Genomic DNA, 26630 nt, shown 5'->3' on the forward strand with positions numbered 1-26630 from the left:
GATTGGGATTTAACCAAGATATTTGATTTTTATAGGCAGTAAATCTCTTTAAGAGCAGAGCCTTCTGAACGTACCTCACAGCTTCATTCCAGGTTTGGAGATTTAGGAGAGAAACACATGCAAAGCGGTGGCTGAGCGGTTCTAGGTGCTACAGTCTGGAACCGCACGGCCGCTACGGTCACAGGTTCGAATCCTGCCTCGGGCATGGATGTGTGTGATGTCCTTAGGTTAGTTACGTTTAAGTAGTTCTAGGGGACTGATGACCTCAGAAGTTAAGTCCCATAGTGCTCAGAGCCATTGAACCATTGACATGCAAATTGAGATTCTTAATCAGGCCATGAAATGTGGTTTAATGGCTTGACTGATAGCATTACCCACACACAGAAAGATAAAATTTCGATTCCCCTTATGAAACATGATCTGCAGTCAGGGTGTATTAATTTTTATCTATGTTTAAGAATCCAGGTACTGCTATTATTTGTAAATTAATACACAGTTTGATCAGAAGAACTGATCAATGAAATAAAAACTGAACTAGTATGAAGAAATCCCAAACAGGAATGTTTTCATCAATCATGTTTAAATTATTTTCATCAATCATGTTTAAATTATTTTCATTTTTCCTTCATTTTGTCTTGTTTCTAGGTGCTTCCTTCAATTTACTGCTACTGTAAGTCTTCGTTAGTCAGTTTTAGTTGCCTCAATGTTTGTAGCTCATTTTCACATCAGCACTTTGCATCACTTTTCAGTTCATGCTCAACTGATATACCTCTGTCTTGGGCCCACTGTGCTCATTTTCCAGTACTTTACAATATCAGTTCCTGTATCAACACAAAAATGTTTGAGCAGGGGAAGGAGGAGGACATTTTTGCTGTAACACTTCAATGTCAATTAACTTGTTGTTCACAGCTGATAGCAGAACATTTTCCAATGAGTTTTTGCATATGGTCTAATATTCCTTTGTACTAGCAACATTGTCACAATATATTTAATGTTACCTATTGTTGTCTCAGTGCTGTTATTAAAAGCTGAAATTATACAATGTTGATTAAATGAACCATGAACTTTAATTTAAGCTCTGTTAATGATCACTCAGTACATCATGACTCTTCTAACGTTATAGTTTGAACATGAAGAAATTTGAGAAGACAGTAAATCCATTCCATATTTCAAAGACTGTAACCACCTGCACATGGAATGCTACTTAATATTTGTAGCACTGTGTGCCACATATTCTGCACAGTTCCTGGGAGATTATTTCTTCATCATAAATCTGCTGTACAGGGTTGTCTTATTAGAGTATCCTACCATAAGAAAATCATTAATTCATTAACTTAAAAGCAAAGAAAATGGCACACTTAGAAGTACATAAAGAAGTATAGAAGGTCAAATCTAAAACATACAGTCAGAATAATGGGGACAAGTCTCATCATAAAGTGGTGACTGGTTATTTGCAAACTACAGTTACCGAAAAGTATAATCTTGGGCACAGGACTGGGAGTACTGAGAGCAGGATGAACTGATTCGTCAGAGGTAGATTTATAACAAAATACAGGACAATGCCACCATGTTCTGAATTTCTATTCTCCACTCAGTGAAGCCTAACATCATATTACAGTAGTTACATTTGGTTCTTTCTAGATTTTTTTTGGCATGAAGAGTGTAGTCTAAGAAGTGAATCACAGAAGACATACTAACTGGAATAGTTATCTAACAGCACAGGACTAAAAATGATGTATCACCAACATAGATTGCAAAGATCATCATTACAAAGTACAGAGGACACCCTACTGTGATCTGATGGTCTAACATTTTATGGAGAGAGAGGAAAAAAAAAATTACCTTGTACTATCTGACTTCTGCCTTCGATTGTCTCACCCCTTTCCCCAAAAAAAATAGTCATTTTGTTTGTGTGTGTGCTGTTTCTATGAAAAGAAGCTTTGGTCTTAAAAATATGAGAAACAGTATGAACTCATTCATGGCACTTTTGGCTGTACTGGTATTTTTGCAAGGAGTGTGCTTGTGTGAGAAGACAAATTATAATAAATCTGCAGTTGCCAGTTCTACCACAGGTGTCGTATTCCATGGCTACCACATCTTTCATAAAACACCTATCAGCTAGTTGTTAAATGTGCAAGCAAAAAAGAAACAAAAAGAGTATGAACTATATTAAAAAGATTGTGTGTGCACAGCTTGCATAGCTGGTAGGGGAAATGAATTGGGAAAATATAGGTGTCTAATTTACAACATGTAAATGAACAAGTACACACACACATTCTCATGCGTAGCAATTAAACTGCACAATTATTTCCATGGATTAAAGAGTCATATACACATCTTAGTAAAATGTTTACAAAAAATGAAATATACAAAAGTTTCTATAAACATCTAAAAAGTAATCTGTAAATTTATAGTAATGACAAACCAAGTTTACAATCATTGTATATTACACCGATATTTTTAGTGTTGCAAAAATAAGAATTCAAAATCCAGCAACACCAAACTTCTAAGACACAGTTTCAATTATGCGTGCATTATTACATTCACAGCCATACAAATGCTTATCATTGTTTTCTTTTTGTAATTGTTTAACTGTGGTTCATACACTTCACTTACTTAGTCTTCAATAGGTCTCTAAACACAGAGCATTTGACTGCTGTCCTGCTTTGCTGAATATTACTCACCAAAAAAAATCACAGACACATTTATTCACAACCCTCAAATAATAAAGTATGTTTGTCAACTAAAGATATCAGTGCACTAGACAAAACTTATCACACAAGTTGCTGGTTATTACATAAAACTGCTTACATGGTGCTTTTATTATATGAAATTGCCCAAGAAATAGATGATCAATATATACAACTACTCAAATAATTACTGATTCAACTGTCACAACATTCATCAAGCTATTCATATTGGCTATTGAATAAAATACAGATAACTGAATAAAATGCACAATAACAGATTAACCAAAAGCATACTAAATGAAAATAAAAATAAATAAGATGAAAATAACACTAATTTTCCCTGAAATTTGATCCTGCATAAACAATAATTGAAAATACTAATCTCATCACAAGTACTTCCTGGAAGTGAATGTGAATCTGCAGCAACCAGTAGCACATATACCGATCAATAGCATTTGGCAGAAGAATTTTCTATGAGGCGTTCAGCTCCATAATGACACAACTGTAGAATGGAAAGATACTGCAACAGTTTCCTTTTTAAACAGCACTAGATACATATGTTTCATTTATTTATTTATTTAACCTTACAAGATTAATTCTCTACCAATAAATTCACTTCAAAAAGCAATAGACTAAATCTCTCTCCAAACAACTAACTCAATTCTTTTTTGAATTAATATTACCAAGTTACAATCTAATAATGGAATAGACAAAAAAATGCATTCAGAGATGAATGATCAACATCAAGGCATAATTCCTTCAACAGATTTCTGTTAAACGAAAATTGCATAAAAGGAAACAAAACAACATGTGCCTATGAGCAAATTATGTGGTTGCAGTATGATGTATCTTACTATATTGACTAGGTACTGGCTTTTGTACACTGTAATATTATGACAGTGTATTCACTGTACATATACCAAAGCATAATGGCGATAAGGTCAAGTGATAAACACTTCCTAAATCAAGATGTACACAAACACGGTACAAGAGGAAATGAAAATTACTACACGATAGACAGAAATCTAAAACTGTCCATCACAGTGTGATAATTTAATTAAAGAAACGAATGCAGTTGCAACAGTCTTAAATGAACACTTTCTATCAGCTTCTGAGAAAACTGGCTTTAGGGGTTCAGCCAATGAGGCTATGGACCTTCTGAAAGGATCTGGTCTGTGCAAAATTAATCAAATGCTCATAGCCCCAGTTACAGTCAGTGAAGTGAAAAAGATCATCACTAAAATGCAAACCAAAATGTCATCTGGCTTTGATAATATCTCCACTAAGGTACTTAAACATTGTCATAATGCCATTTGTGTAATACTTTTCCATATATTTAGTGAATCCCTTCGACAAGGTATTGTCCCTGATAGAATGAAGTATGCCGATGTGAAACCATTGTTCAAGAAGGGGGAAAAAATTGATGCTTCTAACTACTGCCCTATATCCCTTTTAACATGCTTCTCCAAAATTCTCGAGAAACTGATGCATAGGAGAATTGTAGAACACCTGAATTTCCACAAGGCTCTTAGTCAATGCCAATTTGGTTTCCAATCAGGCCTGTCAACTGATGATGCCATATCCTCCTCTACTAATAATGTTCTAGAAGCACTGAACAATAAATTGGCTTCAGTTGGTATTTTTTGTGACTTAACCAAAGCCTTTGACTGTGTGAGCCATGAAATCCTCCTTTCAAAAGCAGCCTATTATGGTTTAACTGACACAGTGGGAATGTGGGTCAGATCATACCTGACTGACAGGAAGCGGAGGGTATTGCTGAATCATGAAGATGGCTCAATAGGTTCATCTGGCTGGGAAACAGTTATTGTAGGCATGCCGCAAAGTTCAGTGCTTGGCTCTTTGCTCTTTCTTATTTTTATTAATGACCTTCCTCACTGTTCTAAGACTAACATCAAATTTACTCTTTTCGCAGATGATATATCCCTTGTAATTGAAAAAAACACCTGAAAATGATATTGCATCATCTGCCAACTTGGTGTTCCATGACCTCCATAAGTGGTTCAAATGCAATGGCCTAACTTTAAATCTAAAAAAAAAAAAAAAAAAAAAAAAAAAAAAAAAATTATACATTTCGGTGGGTCTCACAAAGTTCAGGATGACATGAGTCTAAGCTGTAATGATCAAGATATACATCAAGTTCATTCGACAAAATTTTTAGGCCTCGACATTGACAAAAAATTAAATTGGTCTTGCCATATTTTGGACTTGAGAAAAAGACTTAGTTCAGCAACTTATACTCTATGTATTATAGCAACAACTGCTAATAGTGATGCTGTTAAGGCTGTTTATTTTGGCTATTTCCATTCATTGTTATCCTATGGCTTAATATTCTGGGGTAACCAACTAATGGCAAATAAAGTATTTGTAACTCAGAAAAGAGCAATTCGAATTATAAGTGGAGTTAACAGGAACCATTCATGCAGAAATCTTTTTAAAACACACAAAATATTAACAATGACCTCACAGTATATCTTATCCCTTATGTGCTTTTCAGTTAAGAACCTACACACATACAAAACCAACACTTCGTATCATGACTATGACACGAGGACAAAACATGACTTTCATGCTGACAGAAAAAACTTGAGTCTGATACAAAAGGGAGTATACTACTCAAGCATAAAGGTGTTTAATGCACTCCTGTCTGACATAAAAAATCTTACCAGTGAAATGCCAAAATGTAAGAGTAAATTGAAGGAATATCTTCTGGAAAAAGTGTTTTACTCTCTTAATCAATTCTTAATGTAACATTTTAACTTATATGTAATACTTTACTTCTAATATTTGCTATTTCCACTTTGTAGCTTAATACATCTTACACCAGTATGGGAATTCGTGTTCAGGCAATTGGCACTATCAAATTCCTGCTAATGTATAGTTTGTAATATAGAAAAATGTAATTTATTATTTTATCATTTTATACCTCTGTTTTACCACAGAAAGTGCTTAAGCCTGTAATTATTAACATACTTTGTTTCTTATACACCAATTGCAATTTACATTTGTTAGCATATTCAAGTAGGCTACTGTGTTAATTTATATTGTGATTCGTTCCATATCCCTGCAATTCTTTTGTATACCAGATCTATGGAACACGAATAAATAAATAAAATAAATACTGCTCCTCAAGAAGCAGGCAAAATGCTTTTTAATAAACTCCCCAAAATAATTAAAAAAGAAACAGACCTAAAATGTTTTAAAAATCATTTGAAACTATATCTTACAGAGAAATGTATATACAGTTTAATTGAATACTAAGATGGTGTTTAAATATGTTATATCATTACTGAAATGTACCTTTAAAAATTATCATGCCTGTATGTTGTTTGGATTTGTGTGTATATATAATGTGAAACATGTAATACCTTTGTATGCTTATAGACTATTTCTGTTTAATTATGTGTTTCATTTATATATAATAAAATCAAGTTTGATGTTAATAGCCTACTGTATGAAACACCCAATACTCACAGCTGGATTTTCAGCCGGAGTCCATGGGCAAAGAATAAATAAACAAATAAATGTCTTTTAAGCAGGATGGGCAAAAGTGTGATGTCACAACATTTTACATTTATTGGCCCATACCAAAATCAGTGTTGAAATATGTTGAAAACAACAGGAGCAAGGTGTATATGCAGACAAGGGAGGGGGGAAATCCCGAGTTTTCCAGTTAAAAATACACTTTTTACCAGGTGAAAATACACTTTCCCTCGGAGCTGTAAAACTTACCAATCCTTTGAATGGTAACGATTTTAAACACCAGCATAGAACTTCACAGCACTTTAGAAAACAAAATGCAGCAAAAAACGTGTTTTGGAAAGATCTTTGATGTGCGGCAACATGTACACTGCACATTTTTGTAATGATTTCTACCAAATACTGTATGGTAGCTTCCAAAGCACTGAAACTGATTTTTCACTGTGTGACATGCTATTTCCAACCAATATAGCTCATGTCACATGATCTCACCAGTCAATGACAGAAAATATTCAGTGCACAGGACACATGATTTAGTCAGCCAATAGTAACCTCACTGCTAAGTAGTGCCGACACACAAATAGTATAAGTTAATGGTTTTAATTAATATACAAGTGTGTGTGTGTGTGTGTGTGTGTGTGTGTGTGTGTGTGTGTGTGTGTGTGCGCGCGCACGCACGCGTGTGTGATGAGGCAGGATCCTAAGAGAACAGCTACAACTGTAGCATCTGAATATTTATTACAAGCCCAATTATAAATGTTACTTCTTCACTCCTGTGCACTGAACATTTTGTGGGTTACCTGGCTGAATACAAGTTTCGTTGAGCACTTTGAATTTTAAGTATTCCTTGAACACTTTGAATTTTAAGTATTCCTTTTGCCCTTGTTACTGAATGATTTGTAATCTGTGAAATAAATATTAAAAACTAACTTTGAAGCTTGATCTTTTTAAGTGTGTGTTACCCTTTAAGATATATCAAATGCAAATGTCTCAGTGAAATTTTGAATATTGCTTAATGGCATATATGACTGGTGCTCTGGACCCAGAATTTTGTCAGGTAGCTGGTCCTCAAAGTGTTAAATTTGGAATGAGAGTGATGGGTTCTGTAATTTAAGACATTCATCACACATTCTCACACCTATATAGGAGCCCTGATGGGAACTTAAATGATTTCTGTCATCAACTAGAAGCAGCTTTAAATACTATAAAAAAACTTCAATAAAACAGTGATCATATGTGGAGATTTTAATATTGATTTTCAAGTAATCCCAAAAGACCAGCAAAGCTTAATGGCCCTACTGGAAACATATAACATAAAAGCCACCATAGATTCTCCTACAACGGTTACACCAGCAACTAGCTCAACAATTGATCAAATATTAATAAACACAAATGTAAACCACAATTTCTGTGCCAGAAATCTTAATACTGGCTTAAATGATCACTATGCACAGTTAATTGCTTTACACACCCCAAGTGAAACAAATGAGAAAGAGGAACTTGTAAAAGAAACAAGAAAATTTACTAACAAACAAATAAATGTTTTCTGAATTTGCGTGGTGTGAAACCAATTGAAATTCATCGACAGTTGAAGGAGACATGTGGTGATGGAGTTATGGATGTTTCAAAAGTGCGTTCATGGGTGTTTAATGAAGGCAGAACATCGTGTCACAACAAACCGAAACAACCTCGGGCTCGCACAAGCCGGTCTGACAACATGATCGAAAAAGTGGAGAGAATTGTTTTGGGGGATTGCCGAATGACTTTTGAACAGATCGCCTCCAGAGTTGGCATTTCTGTGGGTTCTGTGCACACAATCCTGCATGACGACCTGAAAATGCGGAAAGTGTCATCCAGGTGGGTGCCACGAATGCTGACGGAAAACCGCCCGTGTGGCATGTTGCCAAGCAATGTTGATGCGCAATGACAGCATGAATGGGACTTTCTTTTTGTCGGTTGTGACAATGGATGAGACGTGGATGCCATTTTTCAATCCAGAAACAAATCGCCAGTCAGCTCAATGGAAGCACACAGATTCACCACCACCAAAGAAATTTTGGGTAACCGCCAGTGCTGAAAAAATGATGGTGTCCATGTTCTGGAACAGCGAGGACGTAATCCTTACCCATTGCATTCCAAATGGCACTACAGTAACAGGTGAATCCTACGAAAATGTTTTTAAGAACAAATTCCTTCCTGCACTGCAACAAAAACGTCCAGGAAGGGCTGCACGTGTGCTGTTTCACCAAGACAATGCACCCGCACATCGAGCTAACGTTATGCAATAGTTTCTTCATGATAACAACTTTGAAGTGATTCCTCATGCTCCCTACTCACCTGACCTGGCTCCTAGTGACTTTTGGCTTTTTCCAACAATGAAAGACACTCTCCGTGCCCGCACATTCACCAGCCATGCTGCTATTGCCTCAGCGATTTTCCTGTGGCCAAAACAGACTTCTAAAGAAGCCTTCGCCGCTGCCATGGAATCATGGCGTCAGCGTTGTGAAAAATGTGTACGTCTGCAGGGCAGTTACGTCAAGAAGTAACGCCAGTTTCATCGATTTCGGGTGAGTAGTTAATTAGAAAAAAAATCGTAGGCCTTAGAACTTGAATGCGCCTCATATACTGACCATAACAAAATCAGCTATTACTATTCACGATATCAAAATGTGAAATATGGTGTCTCTCAATGATCAGTATTAGGACCCGTTATGTTTCTTCTCTATGTCAATGAGAGGAGATAGAGAAGATCCAAAGAAGAGCAGCGTGTTTCGTCACATGTTTATTTGGTAAGTGTGATGGCGTTACGGATATGTTTAGCATAGTCAAGTGACAGACTCTGCAAGAGAGGCGCTCTGCATCACAGTGTAGCTTGCTGTCCAGGTTTTGAGAGGGTGCATTTCTGGATGAGGTATCGAATATATTGCTTCCCCCTACTTATTCCATCCAAGAAGATCATGAATGTAAAATTAGAGAGATTCAAGCGTGCGCGGAGGCTTTTCGCGACTGGAACAGGAAAGGGAGGTAATGACAGTGGCATGTAAAGTGCCCTCCGCCACACGCCATTGGGTGTCTTGCGGAGTATAAATGTAGATGTAGATGTAGATCTTATGTACAACAAGTATTGCCAAGCTGCCCTCCAATTTGCAGATGGTACAAGCTTCCTTGTTAGTGGTAAAACAGAAGAAAAACTAAAGACTCTGCTATCCAAACAATGAACAGTGTAGAACAGTGGTTCAACTATAACAAGCTAATTACAAACAAAGAAAAGACAGTAGCACTGAACTTCTCTAATCAAGAAGGAAAACACCACCCAAACATTCAAATAGAACTTAGGGACTGAGTTATTAAAAGTGCTGGGACTCTGGCTCCCGAACAATGCAAAATGGGAGGTACATATTGAATATTTACTAAGAAAACTAAGCAAAATCTGCTATATGATAAAGATCTTAAAAATTTGTTGCAGCAAAGCCAGCCTGTTAAACATATACTACTCCTATGTGCATTCTGTAATTAAATATGGCATAATCTTCTGGGGCAAGGCAACAACAAATATTAAACTTTTCAGGATGCAAAATAGAATATTAAGAATTATTGAAGGGGTAAACAATATAAAATCATGCAGACCCGTATTCAAAAAACTGTCAGTTCTTTCTCTTCCTTGCATTTTTATCTACGAAACATCAGTTTTCTTCAAACAATGTATTGATAGACACCCAGATATCTTATTAAAAAATACATGCATACAATACAAGGCAAAAATCTGACCTTCATATGAAACAGGTGAGAACATCATTGTGCCAAAAAGGCACACTACGTACATAGATAAAGATTTACAATAATCTGCCTAACCATATTAAATCAGTAAGTAAACTCAGTAGTTTTAAGGCTGAACTAAAGGCATACTTAATTGATAATTGCTTTTACAGTCTGACAGAGTACCTAGAAACCAAACAACAAAAATAAAGATGCGTTATGAATATTCTACTATGTTGTCTCTAATGTTTGTTTTATGTATGATTATTTGCTAAATTACTTCAATATCTAGTCCTTAGGAACACAATACAAACTGTATTTTATCTTGTAAAGACCTAACCATGTCCAATATCCTTGTATATATTCTATACATGTAGGATTTGAAGGACTAAATAACTGAACCTAAAATAATTCATCTTGCGTAAAAGGAAATTTACTTTGAAAGTAACACTTCTCAGATCACCATTCACAATATTTCCTCACGACCTGTTAGAAATGTAAATAGTTGTGACATCATGTTCACCTCAAGCAGTTGGTTTTACAAAGTACTGCAATGTCTTTGTCCTCAAGCCTCCGACACATTTTGCTGTCGGCAGACACTTGCATATGCACTGTGTTTTATTCTAAACATCATATTTTCTTTGGACCTAAAGTTTTATTATGGTGTTATTCTCTCATTTGTGTTGTATTGCTGGAGTATTATTGTGCAGTAATGGACTAAATTAAAATTCTTTGTTAGTTTATCAGTTCGTACAAGTCAAAATTACCAAAGATTCACTTGAAATTAAAACAATGAAAAGTTCCTGGAACGCTAAAAAAAATTTTAGGTTTTCCAAGATAAAACAGTTCCTGCATTTTCCCACATTTTTCTGGGGTGTATACACCATGAGGAGGCAATGCAACAGGCCAAGTGACAGAAGTATTTTAGTGTGGGAGGTGTTTACATGAATTGAAATGGAGTCTGCCATCAAATCTCACTGGTGTACAATGCAGAAAGTTTCTGTAGTCACGTGCATTTGAGTAGTCACCTACAGCAGTCCAAGGGTGATCCGTAATTTTGATATGACAATACAAAAAATCTGAATTGTGTCAGAATTGTTTTAGGAACACTTCACAAACATGAGGCACCTTGTGTTTGGTACATTCTACATGTAGGTGTGTGTAATCCTAAGTGCACACAAAACAGATAACAGCAGATTAATGTACATCAATCCAGACTCAAGAATTACTTAAGTAGTGTAAAGCTTTGCATGCCAGTACTGGCAAATGTTCACTGCAGTTACCTTTTCTCGCATGCTTCTTTGCTGAGCCTAACTGACCAGACATCTGCTGCGATCTTTTCTTCAGTTATTGTTGCTTTTCAACCATTTGCTCATCTTTAGATTTTCCAGAAAGCTTTTTGTCTTAGAAAAAAAACAAAAGAACAGGAAAATAAATTAAGCAATTCATATAAAAAATCTTGAAAATCCAAAACTTTCTAAAAAGATTACTTACAAGTAAATGGGACACATCATCAATCTATGCTGAGAAATTTAATTTCTAGGAATATGGCATAATTATTCACTTGAAATATGGAATGATGTGTGTTTAAGAGAATATAATGCAACAGGTGCAGCTTGCACATGTTTCATATGCCTCATTTTTCTAGATTAAGATACCCTAACTTATGGAATTAACGCTGTTACTCAGTTGATTGTATTCTATCTGCCAGCACCTACAGGGGACAGACAAAAAAATATGGAAACGCATGCTTGAACATAAATGCAGAGGTCTAACCAAGCCTGCAGGTTGCACTGTTTTGGCTGACCAAGAATGGCACCTGTGCACTGTCCTCAATATGTTGAAAGTGTCAGTCGCAGTCAGAACAGTGTTCTGTGTAGTAGTTAGTGCATGATGCCTCAGCTCAGAGCATTAGAACATGGTGGTGGTGGTGGTGGTTAGTGTTTAACGTCCCGTCGACAATGAGGTCATTAGAGATGGAGCGCAAGCTCGGGTAAGGGAAGGGTTGGGAAGGAAATCGGCCGTGCCCTTTCAAAGGAACCATCCCAGCATTTGCCTGAAGCGATTTAGGGAAATCACGGAAAACCTAAATCAGGATGGCCGGAGACGGGATTGAACCGTCGTCCTCCCGAATGTGAGTCTAGTGTGCTAACCACTGCGCCACCTTGCTCGGTCATTAGAACATGGGTAAATTTTTGATGCTTTTAAGGCGGCTGCTTCTGTAAGCAAAGTAGCTGAAGTGTTTGGTGTTTCAGGAGGCACTGTATTGAAGATTTATGCTGCTTAGAGCAAAAGCAGAAAAAGTATGTGTTGAGTGATCATGAAGGACCATCACTGAAGAGGATTGTGACAAAAATAGGAATATGAGGGTTGCAAAAGTCCCTGTCAGCAGCAAAACAATGAAGCTTCACAGGATGGAATTGCAGGACCTGGAATTCCAAACCCACACATCAGTGATGAAGATGTGGCACTGAAGCAATAAAACCTGTACTATGGATCAATGGAAGAAAGTAATTTGGTTGGACAAGTCTTGTTTCACACTGTTTGCAACTTTTGGCAGATTTATGTCCCAAGAGTGAAATATGGTGGGAACTTGGTGGTGATTTGGCCAGTCATATCATGGTATCTCATGGGCCCCATTACTTTGGAAGGTTGTATTACTGCCACTGACCATTGTGGATGATCAGGTGCATCCCATGGTACAATGTTTGTACCCCATTGGTGATGTGTTCCAAGACGACAGTGCCCCTGTTCACACAGCTCGTACCATCCAGGACTGATTGAGTGAGGAAGAGGAATAATTGTAGCACACCCCCTCCTCTTGAGTCACCAAATCTGAATGTTATTGAGATGTTTGAGATCTGCTTTGGAGAGAAGGCTATGTGACTGTTATCCACGTCTCTGCCATTATCTGAACTTGTCACTATTTGCAGGAAGAGTGGTATAAGATATCTGTGAAAAACATACTAGACCTGTATTCGTCTATTCTGAGATGGCTGGAAGTCGTTTTCAATACCAACAGTTCTCCTTCACTTTACTAGGCATGGTATGTGTTGTATTTTGGTATTTTCAGATCTTGGTCCACACCCTGTATTTCACATGCCACACAAAGTGTGATTGCTTAATGTTATCCTTCGAAAAATAACATATAAAATGGACAAGATTAACCTTAGAATTGACCAAATGCATGTGGCACAACAAATGTAGTATACTGCTCGTCACATTCATCACACAATGCTCACAAGTGTTTAAAGTTTTCATTAAGTAGAATGGAAGGAGATGACTAAAATTTTAAAAAAGTAATGCCTTCAGAGATACAATTATTTTTTTCACTTTATATCAATTAATGACTCATGAAACACACTGTTATAAAACTTACTGAATAACTAAAATGTTTTGCCTGAGTGAGACTTTAATCTTGACTCTTCCATTGATGGGCAATGCTATAACAATGTGACATCACAGGAGCACAACTATGATCCAGCTTCATTGATACAGCCTGTCCAGTACCACATACATTGCTCAGTTGGTAACTGCACTGCCCACAAAAGACAAGGGTCTCAGTCAAGCACATACTTTTAATTTGACATGAATTTTCATACATGTGAAAAAAGTTTCTGTAGGCAAGATCACATAAATACTTCATTACTCATTACACAGAAGATTCTGTTTCATATATGAAGCAAGTCAAACACAAAATTACATGCACAGTTCTCTAAGGTGACAGTGTGTCAATAAGACAAGTTGTGAAATTGTGAACAATTATAAATGGGTCTGCCATAAAAGGATATGCCATTCAGTATGCACCACCACTCTGCAGTATGATAAAATATCATTTTTGTTTAAATGATCATATGTTTTGTGAAATTGTTTATCTAAAAAGGAGAAATAATCTAGAGAAACATTTGATGCACTTTTTAACATTGATGAAAGTGCAGATGCTCATACATTATTGCCATAAGGAGACCACCGACAAGGTAACATTCAAATGTCTAAATAAACAATTTTGATCAAACTTAGTGGATGTGTTGAGGGGGAGAGGCAAAATATTGCAATACTTTTTCTTTTTTTTAAATGCCTGATTTCACTCTTCTTTTAAGGAAAAAACACACTTCTAAAGGTAATTTTGCATGTTATGTTTAGAGGGAATATCTTTCAAATAACGATGATAGGTAAAAGTTTTTTTTGTCAAACAGCAGTTGATATGTAATTAACATCCCCAAAATCTGTACAACCAACTTTTGTAATAATTTGAAATTCTGCAAAATACCCCAACATCATTTATTTAGTTTGGAAAAAGGAAACTTTTGTCACAACATAAATTAAAGAAGCTTTCAACTCACATACATCCATGTGTAATAAAGCTACTTCCTGAAACACTATTTTTGGACAATAAAATGAATGAAATTTCTTCATATAATATACACCATGGAGAACACAATATAAAACAAAATTCAGCAGTATTTGAAATTGTCATGGGTGATCCTCTAAATATCCTGATTTACATCATGCATATTGCAGTACATTCGTAAATCTTTGTGAAGATAGTTTATTATGTGCTACTAACTGCAGTATGATTATATTGTTTCTCAAGTGGAGATTGACATAATAATCATTCAAAAGAACTATAGTCTGACACACAAACAATGGTGCTTTGTGCAGGTCAAGCCATGGATGGGGAATGCTTTGTTGTCAGTTCCAAGTGACAGTTACAGTACATGCATACACAAGCTTTATGCTTGATGAAATCACATATCCTGAAATCATATCTCACAGTTATGCACACAGAATTTATCGCTTACTGCCATCAAAGCTTGCAACAAATGGAAAAAAAATCACTAAATAACTCGCTATGGTCACATTTAATGCTCTCACTTGCTAAAAGATTCACAGCAGAGCACTCAAAGCACTACTGAACGCTCGTTGGCTGTTGGGGAATGCATGACTTAGGTGCACAGAACATTTCTAAGCTTGACCGCTATCATTCACGATTTTATTCATTTCATTTAAGTGTGTCAAAAACACACACTATAGCTTACAAGTTATACAAAATGTCCCAAAACACTTTACAATGAGCATTACAATTACAATTAAATATGGCATGACCAGTATGCAAAAACTTCACACACCTCCTCTGTGGCATTGATGACATTCTGTGGTGTGCATGATGTTGGGCATAGGATGCAGACAAGAAGATGACTCATCGTCTGTTCTTCACCACACTGACATGCTGTGGAGTCGCATGCAAATACCCATTTTTTCAAGTTGGTCTTCGTTCTTCCAACTCCAGAATGCAAGCTGTTGAGGGTCTTCCATATTGACCAGCTTTCTTCACGACCTGACGGGGGGTTTTCGTTCGGGATCATCCACCCTGCAAGGTAGCTGGATCTGGAATGCCACGAGTTGACTCTGAAGTTTGAGGGTAGTTCAGTGAGGCTTTCAGCTGAATGGAGAAAGCTTTTCCTTGACTTGACCCTCAGTACTGCTGGCTGATACCCATGTAGTGTGTGGGTCTTGAGATTCAGTGCCTTAGACTTTTCCAGTCTAGATGCACATTCACGATGGATATCTGGTGGTGAGACACCCACTAGACAATAAACTTTATCGAGTGGTGTAGATCACAGACATCCCCTAATGAATCTGCAGGTTTCATTCGAGGTGATATCCACATGTTTAGCACGATTAGATCTGCGCCAGATAGGGCAAGCATATTCTACAGCTAAATAACAAAGAGCTACAGCAGAAGTTCTTAAGATGCGAGGATGTGTCCCCTAGTTGTTATCCGATAATTTCCGGAGAATGTTGTTCCTCGCAGATACCTTTCGTTTGGTGTTGAAGTGATGTATTCTGTAGGTAAGTAATCTATCAAGAATTACTCCAAGACATTTGGGAGTGAAGCAGTGTTCTAATTGCTTACCTTCCCAGAACACCTGCAATTTCTTTGCTGCACGTCTATTTATAAGAAGGAATGCGCAAATTTGTGTTTTTGCTGGATCTGACTTCAGCCGGTTGTCTTGGTAATAGCCACTTAGAATTTCTAGACTGCAGGAGAGCTTCTCTTCAATATGTTCAAAAGATGTTCCTCGAACTGCTAGAGCGACAACATCAGCATAAATAAATATCTTTGTCCCTTGCGGGCAGGGCTGATCATTGGTGTAAATGTTCTCTCAAAATTCTTCCAACATGTCCCACAGCTACTCCTCTACTGTCAAACCCTTCGGGATCACCAGTTTCTTGTCCTCGGGTACAATGCTCCAAATGGTTTTCTCACATAGACCACCTGCCTTTTCATACTTTTTGAAGAAACTAATGGTGAGTTTCGACTGAGAAGCTCTTTGTAAATCCCCAAATGTCTTTATGACACCATCAAAATCTGGCAAATAAATGTCTGATCAGGTCAAAAGATATCTGAAACAGGTTTTGTTTCCCAGCGAGGGAGAAAAATCTGTATTATTGTTAAATTCTTGTGGGTGGTCAACGTAAAAGAACTGTTTAAAGCATCGTACAAAAGACAAGAGACTAGTTCTTCTAGTAAACTCAAAAGGGCTTGACAGCAGAGGTACAGCCAGCCATGGGACATACACGGCATTTGATGTTGGAATCTACACAACCGCCAAGTTTCAGCAGGATCGTTTATTTACTCTTGCAAATGTTCCCTTGTCAGTGGTCTTCTTACATCATTAATGTCTGAGCATCTTTGTTGCTGTACACGATTTCAAGCAATATTCAAAGAAGCATTGAATTTTTCTCAAGTCTATTTTATTTCTTCCTTTTAGAAAAATCGTATCACAAAACATTTGACTGGTTTTTCCAATTTTTTATTTTACAGTTTTGTCCAGATATCATGAAATATAATGTATTTAAATATCAGTTGGTACTCTATCATTAATAAGAGCATAAAGATGGAGAGAAAGGAAAGAAGATTCAATTTATGTTGTGGTTTGACTTTTTTTATACTGCACTTACATAGTTAGTAGCTGCTGTTTGTGAAGTATTTCAATTTTTCTTCAAACCACTAATTAATTTTTTATTAAGTAGCTTGACAACATATGTGCAATTAAATCCTACAAAAGCAGACTCAAGCTGGTCAATTTGATACCCCACTTTTCCATTTCCCACTCTTCATTTCATTTTGCTATGAAAATTCACAATTCTCTATTATTCCAATCTCTTATAGCGCACAGAAAGAACAAACATCTATATCTTTCTGTACGAGCTCTTATTTCCCTTTTTTTATCTTGCTGATTGTTTTACCCTATGTAGGTCGGTGTCAACAAAATATTCTCGTATTGGGAGGAGGAAGCTGGTGATTGGAATTTCATGAGAAGAATCTGTCGCAACGAAACACGCCTTTCTTTGATGATGTCCAGCCCAAATCCTGTACCATTTCAGTGACACTCTCCCATATTTCGCAATAATACAAAATGTGCTGCTATCCTTTGAACGGTTTCGATGTACTCCGTCAGTCCTACCTGGTAAGGATCCCACACCATGCAGCAGTATTCTAAAAGAGGACGGACAGTCGTAGTGTAGGCAGTCACCTTCGTAGAGCTGCCACATTTTCTAAGTGTCCTGCCAATAAAATGCAGTGTTTGGTTAGTCTTCCCCACAACATTTTCTACGTGTTCCTACCAGTTTAAGTTATTCACAATTGTAATTCCTAGGTATTTAGTTGAATTTACAGCCCTTAGATTTGACTAATTTATCGTGCAAAAGAAGTTTAACGAATTCCTTTTACTACTCATTTGACCACAACTTCCTAATAGTCCACGCCATATTTTCTCTCTGTCCACCCTGGCCTGCACGATCATGCTGGTTTGGTTTTTAATTTGCCGTGGCTCAACTACCTACTCTTCTGTGTAGCTCTGAACTGCAAAGATTGTGAAAGTTCCCAGCCTCTGCTTGGCAGCTGTTTTGTTTCATTTTGTAGCCACTACAGTGCAACAGATCATTTCAAACTTCGATAAGAAGATAGAAGTACGTATCTCTGAGGTAATAACAATATATTTTCATAAATTATTAGCTGAAGAAAAACCCTGCATAATTTTAGACTGGGAATGTTTCATTTAATATAGCTATATAAGGTGTCTAAACAGATGCATGAAGTGCTAGTTGGATGTTATACATATTTATATTTTGAGAATCATGATCATGTTAGAGACTCCTTGAACAAACTACCATCTAGCGTATTTTTTCAGCATTTTTACCTGATCTCTAGGTTATAATGTATGGAAATTGAAGTAGTATAGCAACCATCGTGATACCCCACTGACGCCATCCAAGATAGTGGCCATGACGTCAGCTGATGACGCAAGTACCAAGATGGCGGCTTTTGGTGGGAAAGTGCCAAGCACGCCTGGTGGGAATTTCGAATTTTGCTCTAAGAGCTTACTCCTGCAGCTGAGGGTAGTTAGTATGGTGTCGCCTGCACTAGAGGCTGCTCATGGTATCATTCAGTTCGAATATAATTTGTTTATATTTTTTAAAATTACTTTAAATTTATATAAATTTGTTTAAATTTTCTAAATTTGTCGAAATTTCTTAAAATTTATTATCTACCTTCAGTAGTAGCGTCTTAGTTTGGTGTTAACACCACAAGAGGCTGAGATATGGTGTGCTTGTTGAGTTGTTCGTGTTCAGTTAGTGACATGTAGGTGCCAGACAGGAGGAATTTTAATAGCTGTATTACACGCACTCATTCAGCCGAGGAGTGCACCCACAGCTCACTGCATGAAGAATGGAAGCGAGAGTTAATGCTTGAACATACGAAGAGGAAGAATACAGTCCTGCAAATAAATGCTTTGCATTAAAGACGCATTACACAACGCATGGAAACATCTGTCTCTGCTGGAATTGTCTGTCATTTCTAAAACCTACGTATAAGCTCCCAGCACACAAGAGAGAACTACCTCCGTTCCACCAGACCAAAGAACATACCTAGTTCCCGAGTTCACGGCTAGAGGACGCCGTGATAAGTTATGTGATTGTGCAGTTCCGTATATAGGAGCACAGCATCATGATTACATCAAGTGATTTTCTCAGCTGCATGTGTGCCCCAGCCTCCTCATCTCCCCCCCCCCCCCCCCCCCCTCGGTGGTCTGGAGGGGGATATGGCAGGAAAAGGAATCAGCCTGGACTGCTGGAGACAGGAAGGAGTGCACTTATTTATTTTTGCAACAGTTTATTTAGCGATGGTTTCACATAGTTTATTAATTACGCTGAAACAAAACACTCACCGTGACGTGCTTCAGATCACAATATACAGTTTACAGAACTGGACACAACACGTAAATAATTCAGTACACTGATGTACAGAGACGCAGCAACTCGTAAATAACCGAACTAGTCCAGTACACTGCATACAGACGTGCAAACTACTCGTAGATCACCGAAGTAAGACATGCAGACACTCTGACAACACCTAAACACTAAAAAATAATCCAGTACACAAACACTCAGTGCGCCCAAAAAGCGCAACGTATCAGCGACTCGAACCCTGATTCTACTGCGTGCAAAGCCTAAGTGCATCTCCTAACAGATGGAAACTGACCAGATGCGGGAGAGGAAGGTTAGCTTAGTGCATTATATATATTTTGGTCGGGGAACTGACTCAACTATCGATCCTAATTACGTAATTATTTAACAAAGATCGGTCCTAATTACACAATATGCATAGCACTACACAAGGACGGCTGAAAATAGCAATACAGCTAAAAAACTAACGATACCGTACAAATGGTGTTGTCCTGCTGGGAAAAAAAATTCGCAATAGCACTCGAAACGGACGCAAATATCGATCCTAATTACGTAATTAATCACGAAGATCGGATCTAATTACAGAACTACACGCATAGCGTTGTACAAGGATGGCATAAAAGCGCAATACACTGCATAAACTAACTATACCACACAACTGGAGTTATCTTGCTGAGAAAAAAAATTTCGCAGTACCACTCGAAACCTGCGACATAAACACTCAAACTACATCTTACACCTACAAGCTAGGGGACAAGAAATCTGGGGTGTAAGGTGCAATCTTTGTTCTTTTTGGTGGGAAATACGTTCAACTGACTAGATGCTGGTGTTGGACAGTGTGGAATTTAAAAAAAGTGTATTACCTGCAAACATATAGCTTCTATCACTGTTTGACGTAACAGTGCATTACACACACCTCCACCCAATAGCCCAGGTAACCAAAGCCAATATACGCTACCACAGCTGATGGGAACAATGTGTCACAGTTATAATTACGCTTCGAATATTGAACGGGTCATAATGCATCACATGTATTGGGGAAAATCGTTAGCCTAAAGACTGCAATTGAACATGCATTCTCCTCCATGTACAATTACAAACTATGGGATGAAGCTACTCCACCAACAGCCTCGCGGCTCGTGGTAGCTGCCACATGCCTCAATACGATCGCACTTTGCCAACACAAAAACAGGTATAGTTAACTTCGAGATAAAAAGGTGGTTTTCCCCAAATGCATCTTGGTTGTCTAAAGTATAGTGGCGGAGCTGTCCCTAATGGCTTGGAGGTACCGCTCTCACAGACTAGACAGGTCCTCAACGCCTCTCGTTCTGGAGTGGAAACCACTTTTGTTTAACGTCATGTAGGATGCCTCAGCAGGGACCAGATGTGAGCCACAGTATGGTAGAGAAATCACCTGCTGTTCTGTGAGGTATTATCAACTCAACTTATATAATACAACAACTATTAAAGAAACATTTGCGACCATAGTAAATGTCTTCTTTCCATGAAAATAGACAAAGTCAGGTTCATTTAGTTTTATGAGCAAAATCGGTATAGTTTGTTTACGTTCGACTGATAACTTATCACGTCTGCGAAGACATTTACGTGGAAACTCGGAAAAGAAAATAGAGGAAACCAATATCCACACTCGTGAATACCGATGTCAGTCCTTAAAATTTACAAAGTCAAATAAGTTTTTCTCATATCTAGAGAAGCAGAAAATGTGTCTTCCACCTGTTAGATGCACATACCACAATCGATCTTCTCTCAACTAAATAAGGACGTGAAATGCAAAGAAACGGTCAGCTGCGGTGGTCTAGCGGTTCTAGACGCTCAGTCCGGAACCTCGCGACTGCTACGGTCGCAGGTTCAAATCCTGCCTCGAGCATGGATGTGTGTGCTGTCCTTAGGTTAGTTAAGTTTAAGTAGTTCTAAGTTCTAGGGGACTGGTGACCACAGATGTTAAGTCCCATAGTGCTCAGAGCCATTTGAACCATTTGCAAAGAAGCAGTCAACAGAACAATTTAAGTGGGCGGAAGTAATGGCCCAGCGCAAACACACGTCCATATTACATCTTCTCAAATTTCCACTTGATCACGAAAGCTGTCCAACTCATGCTAAGTATTAGTTCGCTATTCGGCCGTCTACAGGACTACACGGATAAGTCAACTACATTCACACACAAATAAAGGAAAGATGTTATGTGGACATGGGTCCGGAGCTCATTTTAGTTTCGTCAGTATTTACTGTACTTCCTCGATTCACCGCCAGTTGGCCCAATTGAAGGAAGGTAATGTTGACTTCGGTGCTTGTGTTGACATGCGACTCATTGCTCTAAAGTACTAGCATCAAGCACATCAGTACGTAGCATCAACAGGTTAGTGTTCATCACGAACTTGGTTTTGCAGTCAATGCAATGTTTACAAATGCGGAGTTGGCAGGTGCCCATTTGATGTATGGATTAGCACGGGGCAATAGCCGTGTCGCGGTACGTTTGTATCGAGACAGATTTCCAGAACGAAGGTGTCCCGACAGGAAGACGTTCGAAGAAATTGATCGGCGTCTTAGGGAGCACGGAACATTCCAGCCTATGACTCGCGACTGGGGAAGACCTAGAACGACGAGGACACCTGCAATGGACGCGGCAATTCTTCGTGCAGTTGACGATAACCCTAATGTCAGCGTCAGAGAAGTTGCTGCTGTATAAGGTAACGTTGACCACGTCACTGTATGGAGAGTGCTACCGGAGAACCAGTTGTTTCCGTACCATGTACAGCGTGTGCAGGCACTATCAGCAGCTGATTGGCCTCCACGGGTACACTTCTGCGAATGGTTCATCCAACAATGTGTCAATCCTCATTTCAGTGCAAATGTTCTCTTTACGGATGAGGCTTCATTCCAACGTGATCAAATTGTAAATTTTCACAATCAACATGTGTGGGCTGACGAGAATCCGCACGCAGTTGTGCAATCACGCCATCAACACAGATTTTCTGTGAACGTTTGGGCAGGCATTGTTGGTGATGTCTTGATTGGGCCCCATGTTCTTCCACCTACGCTCAATGGAACGCGTTATCATGCTTTCATACGGGATACCCTACCTGTGCTGCTAGAACATGTGCCTTTACAAGTAAGACACAACATGTGGTTCATACACGATGGAGTTCCTGCACATTTCAGTCGAAGTGTTCGTATGCTTCTCAACAACAGATTCGGTGACCAATGGATTGGTAGAGGCGGGCCAATTCCATGGCCTCCACTCTCTCCTGACTTCAACCCTCTTGACTTTCATTTATGGGGCATTTGAAAGCTCTTGTCCACGCAACCCCGGTACCAAATGTAGAGACACATCGTGCTCGTATTGTGGACGGCTGTGATACAATACGACATTCTCCAAGGCTGAATCAGCGCATCAGGGATTCCATGCGACGGAGGGTGGATGCATATATCCTCGCTAACGGAGGACATTTTGAACATTTCCTGTAACAAAGTGTTGGAAGTCACGCTGCTACGTTCTGTTGCTGTGTGTTTCCATTCCATGATTAATGTGATTTGAAGAGAAGTAGTAAAATGAGCTCTAACATGGAAAGTAAGCGTTTCCGGACACATGTCCACATAGCACATTTTCTTTCTTTGTGTGTGAGGAATGTGTCCTGAAAGTTTGGCCGTACCTTTTTGTAACACCCTTTATATTTGATCTCTATACTTACAATTAAGATTTGCGATCGCAGTTTCAGTTGAATAACATTCCAGAATGAGCGAAGTATCGGAAATACACCCACCTGACTGCTCTGGAAATAGAAATATCTGTACCATTCTTATTATTTGACATACTCTTACCTTTGATATCGCAGCATTCCACGTCAAATCCATACCTTCCTTATGATTGGGCATGGTCATCTCCTTTGAACATGTAGGAACACAAACACATACTTTATAAACCAGATGCTCATTCCGAACCTATCACACATCCCCCACTATTAAGCATAACACGATGTCAATAACTGAATGCTGACGATACGAAATAATACTGACCAAAAATCAACGATTGGCCGGCATGTGTAATAAGTTTTTCTTGCAAGTGGTACCACTGTGTTTTAGAAACAGACGCACAATCGTCTTACAAACCGTCAGATGTTAAAAAACACAACCCTACTACCATTACAAGCGGTCTTGGTTCTACAGGTGCATACAAGTATCCATGTTAAAAGCTATACTGGTCTTATAAATCGAGGTACGACATTACCTCTGAAGGAGGTGGTTTTTGTCCAGACAAATAGTGTGACACGGAAAATAGAAGGTGATCGCTGGAGTATATAGTATCAGACCAACAGTGCGGTTCATTTCGCCGACGGTGCAACCTCGTAATAAAATTACTCAATTTAGAAAGTGATCGGGCTAAGGAACGTGGTATAAAACCAGTATTTGCAACTCCTTCACGCCGCCACCGCTAGATATTTCTCCAGTATTTGTAATGCTTTCTGTCTCGATGCCATGTCAGAGGTTCAGTGATATATCGACCGGGCTATAGGCGATTGTTGATTGAGAATGATCACAAACAGTAGATGGTGTGCTGATTGAGGTCGTAAGAAATATACACCACCCTTTCAGATCTTTAGTGCCACACTATCCGCTAGAAATGCTGATGGGATTTGGAATCAAGTCCCCGCATTCAAGCACATACCTGCGTTGGATTCTATTGAGAAGTCCTGTACTGATTACAGCCACTAGTGAATCATATTTCTGGCACTCTCATATATCGAAACAAGTCCCCTTTCTCGAACCTATCTGCTACAGTAAAATTCCAACCTTGCTTTATGTAGCCCTATGTATCTTGAAACTGCTGGCATTTCTGCAGATTTACGCATGTGATCATTCCAATGTAAGTCGGAACTGATTAGGAGTCGGAGAAAGGTATATCTACCACCTTCTGCAACCCATGTAGAAACAGGCTAAGCTGCGTTACTTCGACAGGACTGTATTTTGACCGTTCGATGGACACCGGAACTGGGAGAAGGACGAGGAATTTTTCTACTGCACTGTGCTGAGTCTCCAACCTACATGCAGTACTACAGACCCTCGTCCCTCAGGGTCCATTCACATCTATCACCCCTACATGCTATATTCGTTATTGTCTTTCATTGTAATTTAAGCAAAATTACGAACTATAAAAGCTCCACTAACTTCATCCAATACTGAACTCGATAAGTTTTTTATCGCGTCTCTCTTCTCCCATATATCACAAACAAATACCGCACGCATTCCTTCATTGAGTACATGTGACAATCCTATTAAATATACAGGTATGGATCAACTGCACAGACCACTTTAAAGTTTCATCACCTGTTCTGTAGGAGGATGATAGTATCCCGCGGGCTATATTGTAAGTCGCAAAAGACATTCCCTGTGATCCTGTCTCGTTGTTTGAAACATTGTTTTTTTTCTGGTGTAATGCGGTTTGTATAGTGCCATACATTTTATTTTTCTACCACGACTTCGAGGACTCTGCCATTAACACATTCTGATCCATGGCCTCTCACAGAAAACTAGACGTTGCATGGTATGAAATCGTGTTCTTCCTGCTGCTATCATAACACATCGCACATACTGGATGATTTTAAATAAAAGTCAGTTACAACATAAGGAAATAAGAGGAGTTTCGCCATGTTGCGGAGAGTTTCCAAACTACTGTCTGAAGGTGATTGACGAGCTGTACATTTAAACTCATCTGTCACAGTGATGGAATAGCTGATGGATCTGTGTTCTGTTTCGACTGATTTCTCATATTGCAGTCATGTACATGATCAATGTTTCAGTGCTATCCATCTCCAGAAGGTGTTATCACTCCACAAAACTCCTTCTCCAGCTCAAACAAGCATTGTCAATCAATCATTATGTGCTAACCTTGAGCGTGCTAGTGGATGGATGGGATGGAAAACACACCGTCGATGTACTGAAATAATAACCATCACAGTTGATAATGTGAACAATTTTAGCTATTTTGCAGTAATGTCAACACCGACCAATCATGCGACAGCATGTTTTCCAATTTCATATCATAGCTAAACAACCCCTTCTCTACTTTGCGAGTATCATTGTGAATGTAGATAGGTTACTGTGCAGTACATCCATTCACTGTTAATTCTCGATCACACACGTCATCAAAGTATACCAGACAGCACTCTACATATATCTAACACATCGAGCATAGTGCTTAATTTACCATATATCTCTATGCTAATGGGAGTCACAGAGCATTCTCGCAGTCTTAGGATAAAATTAGAGACTGAAAGACCCCCTCACACTGTCATAGACCCCCGCTGCAGCACCGTTACCGATTTAATCTGCAACCGACCAAATGCAGATCACTGCATACCACGTCTTGTGAGTGAATGGGGTTTGCCGAGTCCTCGCCCGTCCAAGTGCACAAGATTTCTCGAGATGCATCATTGTCGAGGAGGTTAGCACTCGTTACTGATGTGTAATAACAGATTTGACAGTGTTGTGATGTAATAGCAAACGGTTAAGAAGAAGAAGGAACAGGTCATTTTTATGCTTGATGGAGCACTAGACAGATGGAGTTCGAAGCATTTTTACATAAATCAAACATGCTATCAATTTTAAAGTATTGTTCTAGAGTGTAGGATCAGTACATGGAAGGTATTGGTAAGAGAGAACATAAACACATGCACTCATAAGGCTACAACTTACCACACTTAGAACAGACTATATTATTAGATCACTTGTGTTTCTGACCTATCAGCTACATGGAATGCAGCGCTGTTAATACTCCAATGTAAGGAAATATGTTTCAAGTGTATGACATACACCTTTCTTCTCAGTTTCTCTACAGCAAATTATGTTATCTAACCGTGAAATGAAGAACCTACTTCTTTAAAAAGTCGACTCTGTGTGATACGAGCACAATATAGCGTTCCATAGATGTATAGCGTCCACTATTCACATCGAATCACGGTTCAGAAATAATACTATGCCCGCATCAGTCCTATATAAAATGATCATTATTAATGGAGAATACGTCTTACAAGGAAGCAGACAAACGTATAGCAACAATGTCCGACATATGAAATTACAAGTCATGCCCCCACCAACTCTGTAAACAGCACATCTGTCAAGAAGGTGTATACATGGGGATTGCAGCGCCTCACAAACACCTATTGCTAACTTAGTTACGAAGCTGAAGTCTTGATTTTACACCCAAGATGAGACAGGGGGATGGAGTACATCACATCAATCATAGTTCGTTTAGAGGAATGTGTCGCATTTCATCGCACATGAGATGCAAGTCCTCTGATGACCCACAGGTTTGCCATTAACGATCGCAACTAGACAGTGCTCTAAATCACATACAGAACACGTGGTTGTATACAAGTCGAATGCAGGCTATGTCATGCGACTAATGCATCCTGA

The sequence above is a fragment of the Schistocerca gregaria genome, chromosome X, assembly GCF_023897955.1.
Source record: "Schistocerca gregaria isolate iqSchGreg1 chromosome X, iqSchGreg1.2, whole genome shotgun sequence".
In the NCBI taxonomy this organism is placed as follows: domain Eukaryota; kingdom Metazoa; phylum Arthropoda; class Insecta; order Orthoptera; family Acrididae; genus Schistocerca; species Schistocerca gregaria.